A 6,443-nucleotide genomic window follows, 5' to 3' on the forward strand; every position below is an offset into this window, starting at 1 on the left:
GTCCCTTCCAGCCCAAATGTCTATGAAATCTATGAAAGACAACCAAATAACGGATGTCAGAGACAAATAAATGCATATGAACTTTCTGTGAATTTAAATTTTCTGTAATTAATTGAGCTTTACTGTTACTTCAATGATTAGTTTATTAGGAAAGGTTTTGTCAGAAAGACTACCACACAATGGATAATATATCTCTGTTAACTGATGCAAGAAAGTTACTCTTAATTTTAAACTTGAAAAACATAGGAAACATTACAGATGGCCACAGATTTCAGATATTTTCATATTCAAACTCAATACTGCAGCAAATTAATTGAGGAGCACACTTTGCACCCGAAGATGTTGGTGATGAGAGCATTTCTGCCTTTGTTCTGATCCCCAGTAAATCTCTAATACCTAGAGTATGGAATACTGTTTTGTTTTGGACGTTGATTTGATGAATAAACAGCAAAATAAAGCTAGACAAGAAAATTCACTGAAAAGAGCAGATTCCAATCATGAACTCTGATGACTGAAAGTTTTGCTTTGTCATGGTATTGGATTAATATCCCAAGTCATATACCTGGACTTCAAAAAGGTCTTTGACCTGGTCTCCCACAAAGTCCTCATGAAAAAATTGGGAAACTGCAGCCTCGACTACTTTATGGTCTGGTGGCTAGGTAACTGGCTCCATGGTAGGACCCAGATTGATTGATGGAACTAAGTCATTATAGCGGAGGGTGATCAGTGGCATCCCTCAGGGTTCAGTACTCGGATCATTGCTTTTCAATGTGTTCATTAATGATTTGGATTCTGGTATTAAAAGTAAACTAGCAAAGTTTGCTGACAATATCAAACTATGAGGGAGTGTGGTCACACTTGAAGACAGGCTTGCAATACAGGCCACCCTGGATAGACTCACAAGGTGGGTGGACCTCAACCAGATGTCTTTTAATATGGAGAAATGTAAAGTGCTCCAACTGGGGAGAAATAATCCACAACACACTTACAGACTTGAAAGTGCTATGCTTGCTAGCACCACATTTGAACAAGACTTGGGGGTCATGATAGACAACAGAATGAACATGAGCTACCAATGTGATGCTGTAGCTGGCAGAGCTAATCAAACAATGGCGTGCACCTACCAAGGCATCTCGAGAAAGGGGAAGCATGCTATCCTCTCTCTATACTCAGCCTTGGTAAGACCGCAGCTGGAATTCTGCATCTAGTTCTGGGCACCTCACTTCAGGACATGAATGCCATGTGCCCCCAGAAGCTGGGGGGGCACAGTGACTACCTGCAGGTGGCAGTGGTGGTGTTGGCTGTGGGGGCATGGCAGTGGCAAGTGGGGACCTCCCACAGGCAGCCAAGGTGATGTTGGTGGTGGGCCAAGCGGGGAGATCCCGCAGGCAGCTGTGGCAGTGTCGGCAGTGGGGGGGAGGGGGGGGTGAGTGCTGACTGATGTTTGGCGACTGCCCACAAACACCGGTGATGATCGGGGACTGGCAGTGTCGTTGGTGGGGGGGTGGGGAGTGGCCGCACTTTTTGCAGAGGCTGCATCGCCTGTCTCAGGGGGTGCATGTTTGCTTCAGGAAGGATGCGGAGAAGCTCAAGAGAGTCCAAAGGAGGGCCACATGCATGATTAGAGCCCTAGAGACCAGGTTATATGAAGAGAGGCTGAAAGACTTGGGACTGTTCAGCCTGGAGAAGAGAAGACTCAGAGGGGATTTGGTAGCAGCCTATAAGTATGGCAAATACATCAGGGGCATACATCAGGGCCTGGGGGAGCATCTCTTGTCCAAGGCCCCCCAGGGGAGGACAAGAAACAATGGTCATAAACTGATTGAGGATTGCTTCAGGCTAGACATAAGGAAAAAACTTCTTTACAAGTTGAGTGCCAAGGGTTTGGAACAGGCTCCCCCAGAGGTGGTACAGTCATCCACCCTGGAGACCTTTAAAAAGTGTCTTGATGCCCACCTTGCTGGGGTCATTTGACTCCAGCAGCCTTTCCTGCCCAAGTGCAGGGGGGATGGACTCAATGATCTGTAAGGTCCCATCCAGCCCCTAACAACTGTGAAACTATGAATAACAAGAAATCCCTGTTTCTGTACAGTAGATTGGAATTCCTGAATGATGATATTTGATTTTTGGCTTTATAGCTTTTTTTTTTTTGCAAATTCTTCCTTTCACATCAAAACTCTACTGAAGATAAGTTCTGCCCATGAAGAAAAGCAGTTTCATAAAAACCTAAACATTGACCTTTTTTCCTTATTTTCTTCATCAATATGGTCTGTGTCCTTGGCTAGTGCAACTTAATGTATACAATTGTTTTAGGAAAAAATATTGTCAATTTACTGATGCAGCAGTTGGGTAATAAAGAAAAATATGTTATCACAAAACTTTACAAAATACTTAGACATGCTTTCTTATTAAAGCAGACTTTGTAATTAAACATATATTATTTTCAGAGTAATAACAGCTTCTTTTTAGATACAAACATTTTGCATACAACAGCGCAAGATGTGTCAATATAGTAGTGACTATGTCTGATTTGTTTTTAACCTAGTAAACATGATAGATTATGGGATAATTAAGGAACATGACTATTAGTTGAATGTTACGGCAGTGTTAGAGTGATATTTGTAGACTTGATGTTCCAGGAATTATGCAAGAGGTGACTATTTCTTAAGGTGATATCTTGTATTGGGCTCACTGGATAGCTGGGATAGCATTAAACATATAAATAAAGCTTTTGAATGCGAGACAGTCTTCTTAGGAAAAGCCAGCACAGCATGGTAAAAACATTTAGAAGAGTGGGGAGAGAAATTCCCAGGGGTAGCAGACAAACAATTAGCAGAAGAAAAGAAGCTGATTATTGGGAGATCAAGGCCTATCCAAAGAGAGGAGAGTCATTTTTGCCTTTCATGTGTGGAAAGAATTCAGGAATCAGCTAGGTGACAATGTGCCCTAAAACCAATACGTCCTTGGTTTTTATCCCAACTATGTGGTTGCTCCAATAAAAGATATCACCCTAAGAAATCCTTGCCTATTACTTTAATGAAGGAAGGCATTCATTTCAATGGGATTTGTCATTGTTCTGTATTACATTTTGGTTTGTAAATCAATACCTATTAATGTGCTTTGGGGAACAATATGTTTAAATGTATCTTGCATTTATTTTACCTTTCACTTGAAATTGCCTTGCAAACTAACTGACCATGGAAATATAACAGCCTCTGTGGTGAAGCACAATAGCTTGTTCAGCAATGTTCTGCAACACTACACATAATTTAGAGTGGGAAGTGATTAAGAACACTGTATCTAATTGAAACTAGGAGAGTTTGGGGAACAAAACCCAATTTACCTAGGTTGGGATTTGTGCTGGAACTCAGGATTAATGATTACTCTATGCTTATATGTGCAGCATGAATATAGGGTGGAAAGGACCTCTCGGGTCATTGAGTGCAGTCCCATGTTTTGGCAGGCAGCCATGTTGAATAATCTTGCTCATAAATTGGTCAAGGTGCATCTTAAAAATAACTAGGACTTTTGTCCCTGATACTCTCTCTTGAAGGATGTTTCAGAACTTCACTGCTCTGATGGCTAGAAACTTTCTTCTAATTTCCAGCCTAAATTTATTCATGGCCAGTTAATACCCATTTGTCTTTGTGCTGACGTTATCTTTTACCTTAATTATGAGAACCCCTCTAATTGTTATGTGTTTGGCTATTCCTTCTAGGTAGTTTGTAGTTAACTGGCTCAATGTGGGCACCACTGTTGCTGTGTTGTAATGGAGATTAGCACTGCTTTGAACTATTTATGTAGTTGCTTCAGGAGTATGCACCTAGAGGTACTTCCATTCTGAGGGGTCACAGGATTTAAAATGGACTGTGAGAGTTAAGCTACACCTGCAAAACAAACCACAATTTCTCATTTTAATATGAACTGGTTAACTTCCTTTATTTTTCCTGCCACGACTTTGATGGAATAAGGTAGGAAAATAAACACAGTCCTGAGAGATGAAGAAAATACCGTGTCTGCAGTTCAGCAAAAATAACTCTTCTGCACAGTTATTATGTCTCTCTTAGACAACTAACATCTTAGGTATATTTAGTTCCCTCTGTCTTTGGGAGCTCTCAGTTTCTTGGGTGCTTGCCCCATTCTCCTCTGCATGGGTCCCAAGCAAATGGCAATCCTATGCCACTTTGTATTCTACTGATATCAAAACATGGAGTTCTCTTCTCTTTGTTAATCATCATCCACTCTTGTTTCTTTCTCTTTTTTAGGCCCCTGGGACAGTACCAGATGCCCTCAGGTATCAGACTCACCACTCAGAGGTCTCCCTCGTTACCTCACTTCAGCTTCCCAGGTAAGTCTCTCTCCAGGACTCTTCTTCCATTCCCTTCTCTCTGCCATCTGTCATCTCTCTCTTTTAGTCTCTCCATATTTCTTTGAGGTTTCTTTCTTCTCTTTTTGGGAATGAATTTCGGGCTCTGTTTCCCTTTAAATCCTTCCAACTGTCCTGTGCCTCTCTTATAGCCAGCACTCTCTACCTGCTCCCTCCAGACATGCTGCTATTTGCTTTTGTTTCGTCAGGGTCTCTCTGTCCTCCATCAGGGTATACCCACCCCTTTCTCTCCTCGGACTCATTGCTAAGGCAAGTTTTATGTTTCCCTTCGCTCCTCCGGAGTTCTGTGATGGGGCAGACTTGTTGTCCTGTCGCAGGTACATTTGGTCAACATGATTTTAGGCCAGAAAAAGGCATATGAATAAATAGACTGGTTGGTCCTACTGTGATGCAAAGCAGCATGGGATGGCAGATGGCAGACTGTCAAGCTAATGCAAGGAAAAGACATACCTGCACAAATGGTACAAATATTAATTTGAGGGTTGGTGAATATAACATACCTGTACCAGGTATAGACATTACATTTTTTCTAGTTTAGGTGGTTGGAAACCAGTCTATATCTATACCAGAAGTTTAGAGCACACAGACTGAGTTAAAAATGGCAGATCCCAATTTAAGATAGACCTGGATCAATGTGGTATCAGCATGAATTCATCTAGGTTAGATTAGTGAATTGAAATTCAGTTCCAGGTCTGTTCCTGAATCAAGGTAGGTTGCTGTCCACTGGCATCGCAGACACCGTTGCAGGTTCCTGCTAGGTTCCCTCGCAGGGAACTGTGCAAGCTGAAGATGCCTGTCACTGACACTGACTGCTGAAGGGATGCACGTGCACCTGGTGGGTGTGTGAGAGCCCACTGAGAGATCCCAGTGCTCTCCTCCAGCCATTCCAGTGACAGGGAGCAGTCTGGACTGGAGATGTCTGTCACTGACTTGGCAGTGCTCAGCAATCTCTGGCAGCTTGGGGAGGCCATGGCTCACACCAGGAGGCGTGCTCAGGCACCCCAACCTACTGGCCTTGGATAGTTAGGCTGCCTGTGTGCCTCCCCCCCCACACTAAGTAAATTTCTGTTCTCTTCACTCCCAACCTCAATTAGGGCACGTAGGTTTGAGTGATTTCACCTCTAGCCTTTTGACTGTCTGTACATAGCCTTAGTTTTTCTTCCTCTGCTTTTCTTTGTAGTCACAGAGCAATCCTGTGGATCCTGATGATTTTACAAGTTCATTTCCAATGACAGTGTTTGAGTCCCTGACTTGTATACTCTATGGGAAACAGGGTAAAACGGTCAAGGAGTTTCCTTGTTGTGGAACCTCAGAGAACCAGACTAAATCAGTTCCTCAGGGGACCTTGGAAAGTGTTCATTAAAAATATTTAATATTCTGGGAAAGATTTTGTTCCTAGGATTCTTATCTGTGCATCTGGATCATTAATTGGTATTGGCCCATAAACTGCTTCATTCCCTTATCTAACTCATTTATGGATTTCACATGAGTGAAGGTTAGAAGCTCATTAGCACTTTGGTTTTTTGTGTTAGTTTCAGAGAATCTGGAAACAGAGGCCTCAGCATAACTACCACAATTAAGGTACTTAACTGTAACAAAACAATTATTAATTAAATATGATCAAAATAATTTCTGTCCAGCTATAACTTGTGCTTTACATGAAATTTTGATAGCAAGTAATGTATATCAGCCTAGAAATTTAATATCATCTTGTCAAGGTTAATGTGATGTTAGAACTGTGTCTTAGTTGCAGGAGTTACAATGCACATAAATTTATCTTAGTGGGCCCATCTACACATGAACTAAGGTGAAGAAATAAACTCTGGCACAATTTGTGTCACAGTCAACTGCTTCCAGGCACAGCATTTACATGTGTGCCTGGGACTACAGCACTTTGAGCTGGCAGGGAGCATGGAGTTGGGGGGGAGGGGTGGCTTAACCCTGAGCTCTGGGTGGTGGCATTGGGCAAAAGAGGGGCTGGCTGGGGCACAAGGTTGCTACACTGTGGGCCGAGGTGGCAGGCAGCCCCCCCCCCCCCCACTTAAGCACCCTCATG

This window comes from Gavialis gangeticus, unplaced genomic scaffold (assembly GCF_001723915.1).
Source record: "Gavialis gangeticus isolate Ggan-Ray unplaced genomic scaffold, GavGan_comp1, whole genome shotgun sequence".
NCBI lineage: Eukaryota > Metazoa > Chordata > Crocodylia > Gavialidae > Gavialis > Gavialis gangeticus.